This window comes from Pelodiscus sinensis, chromosome 4, assembly GCF_052426305.1.
Source record: "Pelodiscus sinensis isolate ZL-2025 chromosome 4, ASM5242630v1, whole genome shotgun sequence".
Lineage (NCBI taxonomy): Eukaryota > Metazoa > Chordata > Testudines > Trionychidae > Pelodiscus > Pelodiscus sinensis.
The window spans coordinates 86,496,529-86,515,452 of record NC_143055.1 but is presented as its reverse complement, the minus strand read 5'-3'; positions in this window follow the sequence as shown (position 1 = coordinate 86,515,452).

Below are 18,924 nucleotides of genomic sequence, written 5' to 3'. Positions count from 1 at the left end.
CTCGATATTTTGTTTAATCTTTGTTCTTGAATGTGCAACCCTATGTCTTATTTATCATCTACTATTCAAACCACAACTCCCTGCCCACATACCAGGTCCCTATTAACTCATAGTCACAGCCTCCATCCCCAGAGTCCTCAAGAACCTTAATATCCCCTGGCCTCTTTGCCAAACCAGATCCAGTTCTCCCATCCATTATCATTTCTCTCGTCTACCAGTCTCTCCCAGCTCTTCATCTGAGCTCCCTTCCCCTCTCTGCAACCTGCTTGCTCCCATGCCCCACCCCCATTTCCCTCCCTGGCTCCCAGTTTCCTTTCCCAGCCAGCATCAGTCCTTCCCCTCAAAGGTTGACAATTGTCTAATTACAAAACCCCAAAACTCTTGCTCCAGTCCTTCCCAGAGATCTTGCCCCTGCTCTACCCATTCTTCAAGGCTCCACTCCCACTCTCTCCATCTATTTCTGGCTCTCCACCACTCTCACTCTCTTTCACTGGACTGGGGTAGGGAGCTGGGGTGTGGAAGGGCTGAGTCTGTGGTGGTGGTGAAGGTACACAAGATGGGGTGGGCTTTGGGAAGGACTCTGGGTGCAGAAGAGGGAAGGGTGCTCTGGCAGCTCCCCATCAGTAGCATAGCAGGGCTAAAGCAAGTGCCTCTCTGCCCTGACTCCATGCCACTCCCAGAAGTTGTCAGCACATCCCTGTGACCACTAGGCAGGGAGTCCAAGTGACCATCTCTGCAGGTAGGTACTTTCCTTGCAGCTCCTCCTGGCCACAGTTCCCAGCCAGGTTAGTTGCAGTGTCAGGAGACCTCCTTCTCCTCTCTCCCCTATCTAGGGGCTGCAGGACGTGCCACATACATCACAGCTACATCTACATTGGCAAGATTTTGAGCCACTTTTGGGAACGGTGTGAGGCCACAGCAGGCAGGAAATCTGCCTTAGCATTACTGTGTCACTAGACTTTTAGTGGCTGATCTGCTGGTTTGACCTCTGGGAGATTGAGCCTGATCTTAGGAGTCCCCTGGTGAAGCCAGGAGGGTTGGCAACCCTACTCCATCCCCTCCAATCCCAGTCCTTTTCTGGGCTTCAGGACCAGTCTATAAAAAGACAGGCAGAGGATCTTCTTCCCCTAACCCCAGCTTCTCCACCAGACTCCAAGTCCCTGTTTCAACTCCCTCTTTACCACCATGCCCGTCTGACTCTTGTGCCAGTTGCATTTGAATCAGGCAGCTTCTCCAAGCTCTCAGAGCCCAGCACACAAGGGATCACTTGACTGCACAGGAAATGTTTTCCCAGATTTCATTTCAGAGGCCTGACTTGGGAATGCCCTGCAGCAGGCTACAGCTTCAATTGCAGGGAGAGACTGTGTAGTTCTGGGTTGCAGCATACTCAGTGTGGAGAGAATTTTCTGGGAACTTAGCTGCTAAAAATATACATCTCTACTGAACAAAAACAAACTGTGATTTTTCAGAGTCATTAGCCCTACATGAGCAATTTTGCATGGGGATGACAAAAGGCTAATTCTCAGAAATGGCTGAACCATTTTTATTGAGATGTTCCAGAACAATTTAGTCAGAGACAAACAACAAGCATGGGAAATTCCAGCCCATGCAATTAATGCTAAGGCAAGTGAAACAAGCCTTATTATGGGGAGATCTTAGACAACCTTAATAATAGGCAACACTACCAGATCCATCTTTAATAGGACATGAGTCTCAGATCGTCATTACATCTACAAAACTCACATTCTTGTCTAAAAGAGGTTTGCTGGCGTAAGGACTGATGGGTCAGTCCCATAGTTTCAAATAGATTGTGATGCACACTTTTCCCTTCACTACGTAGTTCTCACACAGTGCATGAGGGAAAATAGCGATTAGTCATGAGAGGAGACAGTGATGCTACTCATATGGTAACAATTTAAACTGCTCTTTTCAATATTTGTAGTAATTAATCAGGCCTGAAAGGGTGGGGGGGGGGGGGTTCATATGAAAAAATAACCCAATGTAACGAAGGTGGCAAATGAAGACAAAGATATGTGCTTATTTCAAATTGCTGCAGCTTTTACTTTCTGTGCAAAATGAAAAATCATTATCCATTGCAGAGAGTAAACATAAAATAATGACTGTAGCATGCTGTGTAGATCTCTGCAAAGCACTGTTTGCTGTATACATCAAATACTTAGACCAAAGAGAAACAGAACAGACCTCAATGCCCCAGTTGTCTCATTATAGCAGCAGCAACAGCTCTGAAAATGTGATTGTTCTATTGTTTGTCTTTATTTTATTCCCATTCTTTCAGGCAGCTGGATTTTATATGTGCAGTTCTCCAGGACAAGTACACACAGGCAGCAGCAATACAAGTTTTCAAATATTGCCCTATGATTGTGCTTCAGGAATAAGAAGTATTGACCGCCTGTCAGAACAAAAGCTGAGTAGGGTTTTCAAGTCTATCCTATAATCTCTCTCAAGCAAGAGAGCCATGTAGAACCAGTTGTGATGGTTTTTCTGGTATGGATATTCATCCACCAGGAGATGGACCTAGGCAACAGACCTGTGACAAGGATGGAACAAGCAATTCTTGCCAAAAGTAAGAGGGTAAGTGGGGAGGGGGGGAAGGTTTTTAAACACTGATTCAATTTTACTTCAATTCTTTTAATTAATTAAGGGAAGAAAAGCCATTTTGAATTATTTTAGACTAAAAATGCTGGAATTTTCATGACGATTCCTGTCTTTGTTTAGGGTAAAGTAAACTTTTGGTATAAGCATGACTATATGCCTACTAATAGAAACAGTAAGTTCTACTGTGGGATCAGATCTGCAATTTTTCCAGACTCTATTCCTGTGTCAGGTCATGAGTTACTCCTGTGCTAGGTTAGAGTGAATCCACAAGCTGGGAACTGCACTGGTAACTCTCAGGCCACGCGTATAATCTTCAAAGGAGGAATAGCAGCTCCATCTACTCAATGTCATTTCAGGGCTTGGAACTCTCTAATGGCAATAGATTCCCCAAGGTTTACACTGCTCCAGCCTTACTCCTATACCTCCTTCACTCCATCCCTACTCTGGACTACTAATTCTGTCTCTGCCCCCTGATTGCCGTACATCTGACCACTAGGAATGACCATCCTCACTATAATTTCTGACAACCTGGTCAAGTAATGATTTCCCCATCCCATAAGACTTTGAGATTTCATATTCCTCCTCCTGTAATGGGATAAAAAGTTGCAAGACTCCAACCCACCCTGGAAGACAATAGCCTTTGTCATATTTTGTCTGGACTACACCAATGCAATCTACATGGGTACTGCCTAAAGCCTGAGAGAAAGACCATCATTGACCACTGAACAACTTACCAATGATTCCAGTGGATTCTCCATCACTGATAAAATTAAAAATCATGATTGGATTTTTTTCTAAAAGATATACTCTTGCTCAAACCGTAATTCAACAGGGTAAGTCCTAGGATCACTACAATGGGTCAGTCTAACTGCATAATCTGTGCTTCTCCAGAACAATTGTACTCTTTGCAATAAGGGAGAAGATCATCCAATCCTGTAGAATTAATTCTCACCGGAACTAAGAACAATCTCAAATCTCCTCACTTTCCACTCTAAATGTAAGATGTGCTTCTGCAGTTGTGCCTGTTCTAATAAATTCAGAGCAACATGTACATAAAAACAAACACAAAACCAAGAAAACATAAAATTAAACACTCAAGCCTTTCCTTGGGGAAATGAAAGACCAAACCACATGTGAAAGATGTTAGTCATCTTATTTAATGTACTACTGGAAGACACTCAGGTATTATGGTGATAATCTATATATGGTATGCTAGAACGGAGCGCACTGCAAAGGAAGGGGGAGTTTAATACTTCTGTACTATGTTCCAAGAGCTCACCCACACTGAGTCTCCAGGCTTTCTTAAGGTCTAGAACTTCCTGGATTCTGCAATCCCCAAGACCTCATGTTACCAATCCATGCAACAGCAGGAAAGAAGCCCCCTTCCAAGAAATTTGAAGTGCTAATTAGGGGGCAAAACCTGGTCCAGGACAGCTGCCAGGATCTCATCAGAGTAATACTGCTTTGTCACAACTTGATGATAAATAGGCAATGTGGGTGTGTCTAGACTACATGGCTCCATCCATGGAGCCATGTAAAGTAGTTTACTTGACAGAGTCAATGAAGCGGGGATTTAAATAATCCCGCTTCATTAAAATAAAAATGGCCGCCACGCTGTGCCGACAATCAGCTGATCTGGCACAGCGCGGCAGTCTAGATGCAGCGCGGTTGACAAGGGAAGCTTTTGTTGACTGCTTCGGTAAACCTTGTTACCTTCTCCAATCCTGACAATGATGACTGGTTATGACAAATACAATAAGAAGTCAAGACATATCTGGACAAGGCCAAAGAAAATTACAAGCAATACATTTACTGCCAGTACCAGCAAGTTCCAACATTCATCATCAGGCAAAATGCCTGGCACTTAGCCCAATTCCATCACACCAACCAGTTTTATCATTAAACTGGTTCACCAAAACCTGGACCATATTCCATCAGCCAGTTCATCAACCCAATGACCATAAAATTTCCTTCACCAAGTTCGAAGTACAGCAAGTGTTACAGGAATTCTTGCTAAAATACTACAACCAACCACCCCTTCACTCACAAGATCCAATTGCTGCCCCCTTTCGTGTGGATCCAAGCACACAATGAGATACTGAGCTCAAAATCAAATGCAGTTCACTCAGATAGCTCAGAATGTGAGAGCTATATCTAATCTTGGGAGCCAGCATCAATTCCATTCCCTTGAGCTTTGGTAGCCTTCCACGTAGCGCATCCAGACATACCTGGGCCACTGGAGGCCCAAGTAACTTAAGGCCCAACAGATCTCAAACCTGTCCCTCCAGAGTTGTCAGGCAGCAAATACCTCCTCATTGGCACCAAATGGCAGATGCAACCAGTTTGTGCTCCATTACCCACCATCTATGGCATAGAGAGATCATGTGAATTCCTGCCTCAAGAAGACTGACAAGCAACAGCCTTGTGGCTCTTGATTACCTCTCCGAACCTATGTAGGTATTTCCAGGAATTGTCCAGGCAACAAAATGGATCTCCTGTAGTTAACATAACTAATCTTGGCCTTGAACCCTTGGCTTTAATGTTGGCTTGAGCTGGGTCTTGCCTTCTGACTTGGACTCTGATCATTGGTGTCAGCCCCGGTCTGGAACTTGACTATGAACTTCTTCACTACTCTGAGCATTAGGTTGGAGTCTGCTCTGACCCTTGTAAGGATCCTGACATGGGGTAAGTCATTTTGCCTCAGTGCCATATCTGTAAACTTCCATATTGCATAGCCCCTGATTGGCTGCAGCTCCTGTTGGCCGCAAATTGCTGTTCCCAGCCAATGAGAGCTGTGGGAAGTTGCAATCAGCTGTACCTGTGGAGGCGCAGGTAAATATTTTAGTGGCAGCCCACTAGGGGCTAACCCTGGTGACCTGCCACCATTTTCCCCCCCAATAACAGAGGTAGTCTAAGTAAGTAGAAGGATTTATTATTGGGGGACATGTAGTTTGTATAATCAGTTTTTATTTACACTATTCCTAGTATATCTGAACTGCTTTCTTGTTTAAGTACTCAACCCCCCCCCCCCCCATATTTAACCTGTTAATATTAGAGTTTAGCTTGAGATACAAAGTGACTAAATATGGGATCCAAATTTTGGTAGCACTTTGATGGAGTTTTTGGGTAGGGCTCATATTTCCTTAAGATGTAAAGGGAAAATGTATCTCCTCCTGTTATTTTAAAGTATTTTATTTTAGTTATGTTAAAATAATTATTATGGTGGAAATAGGATTTTTATCTATAGTGAAATGGTAAACTTGCTGGCACTCAGTTACAAAACACTGGCTAAGTACAACAAGTCTAGATTACTATCCCATTTCTAGAACTGCAAGGTTTATATTCATATTTAAATGTGTTCCTCGCCCAATCTTCTACTCCTGAGAGTTCTTCCTTTAATTATTGTATTGAATTTACAGCATTGTAGGGTCCCAGATAAAACTGTAGAGACCATACTGTTCTCTGTAACCACACAGAAAGTACAGCATAGGGTATGCATTAAGGATTTCCTCACTGATATTTGATAATCCTGATCTAAAAGGATTACTTGAGCATTTTTCACTCTCCATACTCATTCAGTCCTCAGTTTCTTTGCTTAGACTGTGAAACAGTGTTCTTATGAGCCATTCAATTTTGTTTATTTAGAAAATGGCCTCAAAACAACAAATTTGGACAAATCTGGGACAATATATGACATAATAATCAATATAATTACTATTATTTGTATCAGAATAGTGCCTCAAGCAAGCCCTCCAATGAGATTAGAGTCCTGTCATGCTATGCACTGTCTAGACACATCATAACACAGTTCTTTTTCTACAAAGATTACAATCTAAATTGGTAAAGGAACTAAATACCTTGAATATCAAGCTACGGTCTCCAAGAAAGAAGTAGAGAGAGGAAAAGGGCTTGTCACCACATGGTAAAATTAACTTCCTAGGACTCTGTCAAACCAATAGAAGACGTGCATTCCAGAGTCAAGATTTCCTCACCGAGATAGTCAGAGCTCCACACACAAGATATTAAAATCCAACGAAGTTTAGCTGAAGCACTTCGTTTGCAATCTCCATTTATATATTTTTTCCTTCAAAAGATAGGAATAAAATGCTGGAAATGTTTTTCTTAATCCAGTTAGCTGTTTTAAATGTCAAATTTACAGACATTTTTGGGGTGTGTATTCTCATCCAGCGGTATATCAGTCTGTTGAAATCTGATGATTGAAATCTGTATTATTATTAAAATCAGCAGCACCTTGAACTGTAATAGGACTGATGTCCAGACTTGTTTAACTTCATACACAGACTGTATGTAGAAACCTGAATAAAGTATAATTGGACCAACAGATTATAATGGACCCAATCATGCTGAATACCACTGAGAATTCAATGCAATATGCTATCCATGCATGGAACTGTCAATGCTTTCAACAAGAGTTTTGCAAAGACCAATACAGTATATGGACCATTGGGAGGAGAAATAATTTTTAAAACCTTTTTGACTTCTTAAATAGTAAGTACTGTAGTACGTTCTTAGTGCTTCCCCTGGTTGATTCAATAGATGAAAGTATTTCTTGAGCCAACACAAATCAGACAATGTTTCTCTTGAACTACTGCATGTGTAAATGCCCTCATTACAGACCTGAATCAATCCTCATGAAAATAAATAGCAGTAATTCCACTGATTTCCTGGAATTTGGATTAGTCTGTAGCACTCCAGTGGAAACACTAGTGATACTGCAAAATATAATGTTTCCAGTAAGATCCTTGAGGTGTTGCTATATAAAATATTTATAACAAAATATTGCATTGTATTTTAGTGACTCAGTAAATAACTCATGCCTTACTCACTGCTTTCTGCTAGTAATCAAATATTTAAGGCTTTCAACAAAAAATGTCATTACTTAATTAAAGCCAGTACAGTTTTCCCACATTCAAATATTTGTTTGCTGCCACTCAGCCCTTCTAGATGTGCTAGAGGATTTTTCTGGCTAATATTATTTAAAGCAAACAATGAGGTATTTTTCCCTGGATGAAAGCTTTAAAAAATCAGATTGCCTTAATCTTCACACTCAAGAATTGTAATGTGTATTTATTCTTGAAATGTATGGTCCCATAAGCATTATCTAATTATATTAAAGATCGTGAGCAAAATGATACACAACTTGCTTTCACAATGTTTCTGCTTTGGGACAGCGGCACTATAATCAGGTTAATATCAGATACACTAGGAAAGCATATGGTATCCTCAGTGCCCGGCTGTCATATCATTCTCCAGCAGTTTTTTGCTGTACTCCGCATATATTGTTAACACTACTGAAATACCAAAGAGGGAATAATGGCTTGACATGTAGCACCAGTTATCTGATGGTCCCTTAAAAAGACCCTATCCTGCCAGGTTCTGTGTGCACCCCTTTCTGTGTGTCCTTTTTCCCCCACCCCCACCCCCACCCTCAGCTCCGCCAGCAGTAAAATCAGTTACATACAACTTCACAAGTGAGATGAATTGAAAGTTCATACAATACAGCAACAGCTGTATTTAAATCTATGTGGATTCAGAATACAAAGGGTCTTGCTAGTACAGGCAGTCCCTGACTTACGCGGATCCGACTTATGTCGGATCTGCACTTACGAAAGGGGCTTTTCTCGCCCCGGAGCTCACAGGCGGCGGGTTGCCACCCGTGTCCTCTGGGGCGAGAAAAGCTTCTCCCGGTCTCCCTGGTCTGCTGGGGGGGGGGGGGTGCAGCAAAGCCGCTGGACCCCCCCAGCAGACCAGGGGGACAGGAGCAAAGCCGCCGCCGTGGCGGCTTTGCTCGGGTGTCCCTGGTCTGCTGGGGGGGGAGGAGGTGCAGCTAGTGCACCCCCCCCCCAGCAAACCAGGCTTTTGTTGCAGGGCGCCTCGGGTAGAGCAGCTGGGGTGCTGCCGGGTTGGTCCTGTGGGAACCTACCGGGCAGCGCCCCAGCTGTTCTGTCCCAGGCTCTAGATTCAGCAGCTGTTGAAACTGATCAGGCTGATTCCAGGAAGCTGGGGGCAGAGCAACTCAGCCTCCGGCTTCCTGTAGTCAGCCCCTGGTCAGTTTTAGTGGCAGCAGCTGAATCTGGAGCCAGTTCCGACTTACATACAAATTCAACTTAAGAACAAACCTATAGTCCCTATCTTGTACGTAACCCGGGGACTGCCTGTATCTGTGATATCCCAGAAGGATGCATTCTGTCTTGTTGTAGTGAAGAAGGCCTCAAAGATGTGGTTTTAGGTACCTGATGAAAAGGTAAAGTTCAATTTCTTATATCTATATGACTGTCTCTTCATTTGATTGTTGTTCTGGAGCATTAAACACTTTTATAATCATGTATCACATTGAAATGCAACTAAGAAAGCTGTTTTACAATACAGTTTAGACATACACTTAAATATTTTTTATTGGGACTCCAGAGCTTTGCCCTATTTTGAGGTAAGAAGTGGCAAGAGAAAGTGACAGTTTTACAAACTAAAATTTTCTAAAGTGAACCAATACATCAGTGAACCAATACATTTTCACAGAACAGATGGACTGATAATGTATTTTATCATCAGTGTCATTTTTTAAACACTCACTAGTTTCAAAGCTTCTACAGTTTTAAAAATATTCACATTCAACAGCCAGTCTCTTTCCATTTTTCCCTTTCTAAACAAATGGTGGAAAAAAGGGAGAATACATAATGTATGTGCTCATGGCTACTGGTAGCTTTTTTATGCATGGAAGTATGTACTAGATACCATAGTTCTGATAACTCATTAAGCTATTGAGAGTTGTTGGGGGGTTTTGCTTTAGTCTTATAAAGAAGATAAAATGTGTTATTTGATAAAATGTGGAGCTTTCCTTTCTTTATTCTTTGATTACAAGTGGCTAGTCTTTCCCTAAGGTGCATAGCAAAAAAAATGCATCCCTTTCAGACCCGCAATACTGAGGCAACCCAGAATGACTTTGGAAATCTGGTGATGACAAGTAGGTATTCTGTATTTCTCCCACCATAGGTCGTGGTTTTAAGAACCACAAGATAATTCTATTTCTAGTTCAGAAGGAAAAAATCCATAGCTATTCATAAAAGCCTCTGTCTTGGGACAATGAAGGGCTCCAAAATCAGGCAATAGAATCCAGCCCCATTCAACTCTACACCACTGGTTGAATAATCTCTTAGAAGTGTGTGAAAGTTGTGACAGACCACAGGTCTGATCCAGTTTGACAGTTCCTATATTGCTAAGGTCCTATGTCCAGGGATGTGTCTATCTAGTCCAGTTTTGTTCCCCTAATGGTGCTCCAGGGAAAATCTTTTCAGGCCTCTAGTCAGTTTCAGATCCATGAAAATACTTTTCTTCTACTCCCATGATTATTTAGTTTCTTTAGTAGCATCTTGCACAGGAACTTGCCCAGGGCCTTTTAGAATTCTAATGTATGTCAATAAGTTCTCCTTCATTCTTGGGACTACTTCACTGAGATGTCAAAATTTTAAGAGGTTAGATACTATTTTCTGTAGCAAAATGGTGTCATCAGCCACTAACGTGATAGTCCAGGTGATTTTTGTTCTCTGTATAATTACTGTTTCAACCAATCTGACATGTACTGATTTAAGACTTGCTGATTTATATCACTCCTGAAGTCTGTTAAAAATATTGGTACATTATCTACCTTTCAATCCTCTATGACAGCAGCTGTTATTAATTAGATACTGAATATTTGTAGGTAGCTCAAATACTCCAAACTTAGTTCCTTCAAAATTCTAGATATTTGATAACCAAACCCAGTGACTTTCTGCTTTTCCTGTGCAGTTTGTGTTTAAATTGTATGATATCACAGTATCCCCTTTAAAAAAAGAATTCTACTACCTTTCTATAATGCCTATTTTATGAATGTTTCCATCCATTGCAAATCATAGTAATTCAGCTATTTTTGCTTTAAATTTTTTTGTATTTATATACAGGCAGTTACAGCTTTTCTGTTTTGACTAAGTACATATTTTTATTTTATTACTTTATCTGCCCCTACTGATTTTATCCACTTTCTTGTGTTTCCCTATCCAGATCCTGATGTAGTTCAAGGGTTATTTTCATCCTGTCTTTGGTAAGATAGGGATACCATTTTATTAATGTCTTAACAGATCTCTCTCCAATTTGCATGCTTCTCAGTTCCTGCATGCAGAATCAGAAAGAATTAAGTGAAAGCTATAACTGAGAACCTGGACCCAAGACTTCTACCTACTGGTCTAAAGTTAACTAACATTCTGGTTGCCCGTTACATCCTTCCCTTTATAGGGTATATAGGTGTTCCCTGTAAGCTAAGCCCTCAGGCAGCCACTCAGAAGAGATTCAAATGCCACCTAGCTCATTAGCAGAATGCCCACAGCAGTCAGTATGTATTGCTACTGGTGGTGCACATCTGCACATAACATTTATTCCACACAGGGATGGAAGAAATTAGAGGAAACATTGATACATGGATGGTACCATTCTACAGCAGCAAAGGGACTTCCAGCTGTTCTGTTAAAGAAGCCTTAAATTCCATTTGTGATACCACAGCAGTGCAAATTTTTAATAATGCCCAGTATTTGTACCTACATATTCACAGTACAAAAACACCAACAATATTGAAAGTCTCTCTACAGGCTTGTAATGTTTGAAATTTTCCTTAAGTCTATGTGCAAGAGCATTCTCAAGAGTATCTTAGGTCACAAGATTCCTGCAGCCTTAACTGAAATCAATTAAGAATCAATTAAGAATTTTTGCTGGGGATTACTGACACTTTGGTGGCAATTGTTAGGCTAATAAGCCAATGGGCTCACAAATTGAGTGAATACATTTGGGAGGAACAGGAGGTACAAGGGCATTTCGAGGAAGAGCCTGGGGCTGAAAAGTGCTGTGTGGAAGTCTCCTCCTGCAATGTATTTGTGTTACATTCTGGAACTGAACGTTAAATTTTACATAGTGAAATAGAAACAGTCTATGTGTGTTTGTAGATCAACAAGAACAGTGTAGGCCAGGGGTTTTCAAACTTGAGTCACTGACCTGCCAGGGAAAGCTCCTGCCAGTCCCACAACTCTTTGTTTACTCGGAAACTCTGCAATCATGGAGCCTTGCAGGGAGGAGCTGCTTTCCACAGCAAACTGAAGCCAATGGGAGCTGTGATGCTCCATGGCAGTGGAGCTTCAGAGTAAACAAAGTGTTCTGGGCCCACCAAGAGCTTTCGCTGGTGGGTCCACAACCCAAGTTCGAAAACTGGTGGTGTGTGCAGAGGGCACATGAATGGCTACTCAGTGACTAGGGTGTCCAGTTTTCAAACAAACACCTGGTCAGAAAGGGACCAATCCAAACCCTCCTAAAATGACTGTGAGAGGTGGGGGAAAGAGAGAAACAGGGAGGGGGGAAATGGACTGAGCAAGACAGAGCTTCAGGGAAAGGTATTCAGTTTCAGTCAGAAAGTTAGCAACCTTATCTGTGACACTATTGCTCCAAGACTCAAGCAATTACATGAGAACCTCAACTTTCTTCCTAAAATTAGTTTCTAGCCCGCATGTTTGCAACTAAGAGACAGAAAATGTAAATGTGTGCTCAACTCACTGACAGGGTAGCACCTTCTAGTCATTTTGGGTATGTCTACACAGCAAAGTTATTTCGAAAGACCAGCCCTTATTTCAAAATAACTTTCCTAGTGTCTACACAGCCAAACTGCTATTTCGAAATAAATTCGAAATAGCGGAGCACTTATTTCAAATTTGGTAAACCTCATTCTACAAGGAATAACGCCAAATTCGAAATAGCTATTTCGAAATAAGTGCGGTGTAGACACTTATTTCAAAATACGGGGCCTCTAGCCTTCCCAGATTGCCCTGGTAGCTACTCCAGCCACAACAGAGAACACTTCTCTCCCTTCCCCCCTCCCCAGAGTGCATAAAGGAGTAAACTCTGGCCACAGTGCCTGTGCCAGCTGCAAGCCTGCCAGCCCAGAGCCAGCAGTCACTGCCCCTGACTCAGTGGCCCCAAAACATGAACCAGCAAGCCACTGGCAGCCAGCCCTCCACCGCTCTCCAGGAGCAGTCCGCCAGCACCCAGGAGCTTTCCAGGGCCCAGAGAAGGTGGGCGCCTTCCTGGTCCACGGTGGAGATCATGGACCTTATTCGGGTTTGGGGGGCATGCCCCCAACATCCATGATCTCTGCGCTAGACAAAGGAACGTGGCCATCTATGACAGGCTAGCTGCCAGCCTGGCCACCAAAGGCCACATGCGACCCCAGGAGCAGGTTTGCATGAAAATCAAGTTGGTCTGGCGAGACCCCCAACCCTGAGCCCTGAGCTTCCCCTCTCCTTTCTTCCCCATTCTTCCCCCTTACAGCTCCCTCCTTCCAGGTTTCCCCCTCCCCTCTCTCACCCTCTCTTCTCCACTCTCCTACCTCCTTTCCCTAGTCTCACCAGAGTTTCATTCTCTCCCCCCCCCCCAGTTTTGTTAATAAAGAGAGTTTGTGTTCATGAAAATACGTGTATTTTATCTGACTTCAGGAAGGGGAGTTGGGAGGGGAAAGTGGAAGGACATGAGGGAGGAATGAGGCACAAGCCCCCAAAGGGGCACACCAGGGAGACTGTTAGTGTTCCTCAGGGTGGAAGCTCTCCCGCATGGCCTCCTGGATACTGACATCCCCCCCCCGATGGGACCTCCCGGATGGCAGCCTGCAGAAAGTGCAGCCAGGCTTGCAGCAACGTGTCCAAGAGGAGCACCAGATTGCCCAGAGGCAGCTCTGACTCCGTGTTGCAGAGTGCTGTGGTGTCCCGAGCAAGGGCAACCAGAGCACGCAGAGACAAAATGCTTTGCTGTCCCTCATCGAGGTAGGCAAGCAAGCAGGGAAACCTGAGAATTGGCTGTATGGGGGGGGGTCCCTTTAAGGACAGACCTGAGATAGAATCAGGCAGCAGCCCCACACAGTAAGTCCTGACTTGGTGCCCTGCCGGAACTGCTTCTGGCCAGCCTTAAATGCAATTCAGAGTCCACTCAGTGTGGACACGCTATTTCAAAATAGAAAAATGCTATTTTGAAATGCATTTTGTGTGTAGACACATTATTTCAAAATAAAATATTTCAAAATAACATCATACCCTTTGAGGATTAGCTTCCCACGTTGCACTCCTTCTTTCCATCTCTTTCCCTGGGTTTGCAACCCTTTTCTCCTTCCATTAGCTGCTGCTGTCTCCTCCTGACTCAGACCTCCAGCATTTTCCCTTTTTAGGGTTCCAGAATCTGAATGTATTAATTTTAAAGCAGTCATCTCACTCACCATTCCATGATGCTACTTCCTCAGCAGCTGGTAGGGGAATCTCAGATCCATACTCTAGTCTGGCTTTTGTCTCAGGAACTCTCCTGTCAGATGTTGAGATCTGTTCCTTTTAGATCTTGTCACATTTTCCTGAGTGATTTACTTATCATCTGGCAATACCCCTATATCCCCTCTAGGTTTGCTTGCCTCCTCTCTTCTCCTAACAAATAACCTTATGATATCTTTCTCTGAAACCTCTAAGGTTCTCTGCAACCTCTAAGTTTTTCTTCACCGCATAGTCAACCTGTAGAACTCCTTGTCAGAGGATGTAGTGAAGGCTAGGACTTTAACAGGGTTCAGAAAAGAGCTAGAAAGATTCATGGAGTTTAGGTCCATCAATGGCTACTAGCCAGGATGGACAGGATTGGTGTCCTTAGCCTGTGTTTGTCTGTAAATGGGTGACAGGAGAGAGATTGCATGACGATTACCTGCTGTCAGTGCTTTTTTTGTGACAGAACTATCCAGTACGGAGTACCCGCATCTCCAGTCAGAGCTTACCTGGAAAGAATGGAGCATACCGGCACCTCTGTATGCAAATATCTGACAGTCAGCTGTGTCTTAAGGGGGCTGAATCTCTTAAAAGGTCAATGCTGGCCCCACCCCGGCTTTTTTTCCCACAACTTTTCCCCTGGAGTACCGGCACTTGTGTGTGTGTGTGTGGTTTTTTTTAAAGCACTGCCTATTGTGTTCCCTCCCTCTGGGGCATTTGGTATTGGCCACTGTCAGCAGACAGGATACTAGGCCAGATGGACCATTGATCTGACTCAGTATGGCCATTCTTATGTTCTTAATAAGTTGAAATACTTATAACAAGTGACTTGAAGACTGGAAATAACTTTGAATACAAGTTGACTGGATGTGTTCCTGTTGGACTCCTTTCTTTGTTCTTCAAAAAACTTAAGAATTCAGATTACAAACCAGAAACTGGCTCAGCACATACGTTTTCTGCACTAGAGGGATCACCAGCCTTTACACAGATGTGAGTGTACTATTTGTAATTTTCCAAGAGATATTTCTTATTTGCATATAATTGTACATACACTTGACTATTAATACACAAGCATACCTGCTTGTTCTTGTATCTTTGCACATTATGTCAATAAAAATGAATGTTGTTTGAGTTTGTTAGCAATACCAACCTGCAGTTCATCAGCTTGGTCCTCATCATGAAGTTACAGGAAGAGGGCAGCTGGAGCCCACTGTATCTAACTCAGGTGACCTCATTTGACCGTTGTGCTGCACATTACATACCTCCACTCCATTGTTTGATATGCTGAGCAAAGCAAGATTTCCTACAGAGGAAGTAATGTGATAATGAGATTGCTTCAATGTTCTAAATCTCAAAGGCATTATCACAAGGGTCATTTTCCTGCTTCAGTAGATGTCCCAAAGGGAGAAGAAAATGAAATGTAGAGTTAGAAACAAAATATACAACAATTCTATAGCAAATGCAAACTGCTGATTCAGCAGAAAGTATAAGTTAATTGCAGTCAAGTGGGAATTTCAGGTTATTCTGGTACTTGCCGCATAGGATATTACTCATTTAAAAGCTGATTCAATGGGAGAGCCTCCTGAAGTGCTTCATCTCAATTCAATGAAGGACTTGGGGACAACAGATGAACATTTTAGATACACTGCACACATCTATTCAATTCAATAGATTGAAAAGACAGTACCAGCAAAAAAAAAAAAACTTTAAAAATGTTTCAACAAATGTGTTTTTTTAAAATCAATAATGTTAATGTTCTTTGGGAGCCTGGGAACTTCTTTCCAGTAATCATGTGCTAAGAAAATAAATACTTACTTACCCATTTCCCACCTTTGCTTTGGGGCTTGTAAAAATGACAGAACACAAGCTAGAAATGGAAGACCACTCCTGGTTCATTATGTTATCCTCCTGCCATGGCTTTGTCCAATTTTCTTTTTAACCTTCCAAGGAAGGACTTTTTCACCACTTACCTTGGAAGACTATTCCACAAACTAATAGATCAATAAAGTGAGCAAAGAGCATAGGACTGATTAAATAAAATAAAATATCAAGAAACATTATCTCACGTACATTTAGAAAGGAAAGGGACTCAATGAAAATGTCTTTGCAAGGAAATGCTCAAACAATTAAGAAGATTATATGACTCAGACTGCTATGAGAGAATAAACTTATACAATTGATGAAAAACAGCAAAATATGAAGCACAGGACAAAGGATGAACAATTAAATTCCTCCTAGGTATACAAAGAGATAACTTCTGCTCCAAACCTCTGTAAGAAGTGGGCCCTTGACTGCAGTGTAACAGTGCTGCTCCATTGCATGTGTCAGAAGGATTTATTTGGAGAGTGCAATATGGCAGTACGCATTCTTCTATCAACAGAGCATAACTGTGCAGAAACTTTCTGGGCACTAACCTATATCAGCAGATTCTGTTTTAGATTTTGGTGTTTTCAGGCCAAACAGCAGTGGACTTCTCTCCCATATATAAACCTACCATATAACGGTACAATTTTGATCTGTATGTAGGTGTAAAATTGTCCAGTAAACTGTGTCACTCTTAGGGAAAGTTTTTGTAAGGTTAATACTGAGAATTCACACACATTTTTAATTCTCTTCCTGTTAGAGTATAAAATGACAGTGGACAATAAAAGAGAACAAAAAGTATTAAGATGGGGCTTAGCTTTATTTAGGCAGCTCTCTAGCCACTTAGCAATGTTTAAACAGAGATGGAAGGGGGCAGTATTTGGCCCATGGATTTTAAGGTTCTTAAGTCTCCTGGTAACAGATCAAGTACAACGTTCACAAATATCAATCTGCCAAAAACAGACAGCTGAGCAGACCAAACCAAACACTATCAAATTAACTGCTTCTTTGAATAGTTTAATGTATGAGCCTAACGTGACAGAGCAGCATCAGAGCCAGATTTTGCAACAAAAGAGTGATGATGCATCACGGATGATCATCTGCTGATTGAGCCTGCCCCACATTCTCCCAACAGCTGCCAAGCTCCTGGCCTATGTGGGTGGGCTCAGTGTCCCATTCCACATCTTGCAGCTTGATGTCTAGTGTCATAGCACCATTCAGTTTAGTGTGGCCACTCCTCTGTGAGGATGGAGATGCAATAGGGCCAAATTTGAGCGAGTGGCACTATAACATGGCCACTGACCCCACAGGGAAGCTGGCTCAATCCTGAGGGACAGGAGTTGCTGCTTGATAGCTGAAGGAGTGAAGAAGGAGGTGGGGAGAGGAGGAGTTTGCTTGCTTTCCAACCCCAGGTGACAAGGAGATACATATACACCTAAAGACCATTGTGGAGGAGCAGCTGTCTTCTCTACCCCTCTACTGGCTGCATAACAAAGAAAAATAAACAAGCTATTAAATCACACAAGGCCTTTGAAATTCTGGTTGCATGATGACTGCCGTCAAATTGTTACTAAAGTTGTCATGCTACAAGAAAACCTATTTTTCCCCCAGGGAATTTTGTTTTGTTTTGCTGATCTAATTTTACTTTCAAGTCTGTCTAATCTGTCATATCAGTAGTTACACTCAGATAGGAGAGCAAGTAACTATCTAAAACCATATACCATCAGGTTAGATCTTAACTGTACATTTTCCAGGAAATTCCCATGCCTCCCTCAACTCTGCAACTCATATTTATTCAGGTGGAATTTGATTAAATTGAACAAATTAAAACTGACTACTGATACATTTCAAAGCATTGGAGCAGAGAGGAAGGCAGTGACACTAGAACAATTTGTAACCATCTAGGAGGTTGTCAGTACTCAGTGGCCCTTGATTAGCCATTAATAATTTCATGAATTTTAAATTTGATGTGCATTGTGTAACAGAGTTGAGAGCAAGACTGTTATACTGTATAGCGCAACAAGTCTCTGAAAACCACTTACACATCATGGTACTCACTATTTTTACTCACAGTGAACAAGCCTTACTCTTGTTGCCATACATGACCTCTACTCCTTTGTCTTGCTAATATTTTCCTTCAGAAAGTCAGGTGGGGATTACAATAGAATATGTTCATCTGTCTTTTAGGGACTGAATTCATACATGGGGGCCACAACTCTACAGATCTTTTGCAGGCACATTTTCATACTTGCATTTATAGCAACTGCAGAAACAAATTGGGTATTTGGATACTGGTGCGGGTCCCGCGTGTGTATTTGTGTGTAAATGGGGTATAATCCACCCCACAATGTAGAAGGAGTGGTACATAAAGGGTAAAACTATAGCCCATCCACTGCACAATGGCTTGCCAACTGGGGCTGACTCATATGGGGGCATGTTTCTCCCTCTGAAGGGATAAATTAGTGGCCACTGGACACAGAACAATGGGAGGGAATGCTGCCTTCTTGGGGCAGAATTCCTCCATGAGCTGCCTATGAGTCGGCTAGTTCTGCACCCTCAAGGCTTTTAGACTATGTGAAATTTGTTCAGCTTGCATACATAATAAACAAGTAAATCTGATAATTATGATGGGGTGACTAGATGCTACAAGACAAATAAGTTATTGAAGAATAGTTATGTTTTATGAATAGTTAGGATCAAAAATCTATTTTTTCCCTTTAAAATGTGAATGCATGGTTCCCGTAATTGTGAGTATATACCAATATTCAAAATAACAAGAATCTGGAAAACAGAAGGAATGAGTGAACTATTGAAGAAGTAAAACAAAAAGCAAAAGAGAAAACTATTAAATTTCCCAATCAAAATTAAAATGTTGCAAACAACAAATCTCCCAAAATACTCAACACGTTTTATATTTTTATTTAAGGATTAGGAGCATTCAAACTGATAAGGGACAAGCAATATACAAATTATACTTAAGCATCCTAAGAGAAATAGGGAAACAAATGGGTTTTGCTCATAAACTGACAGAACTATCTTCAGCATGGCTTTACAATCCCATTGTGCAAAAATATGAGTCTGTTGTAATTAAATAAGAGAGTTGCAGGACCTTTGTGTTTTGCAT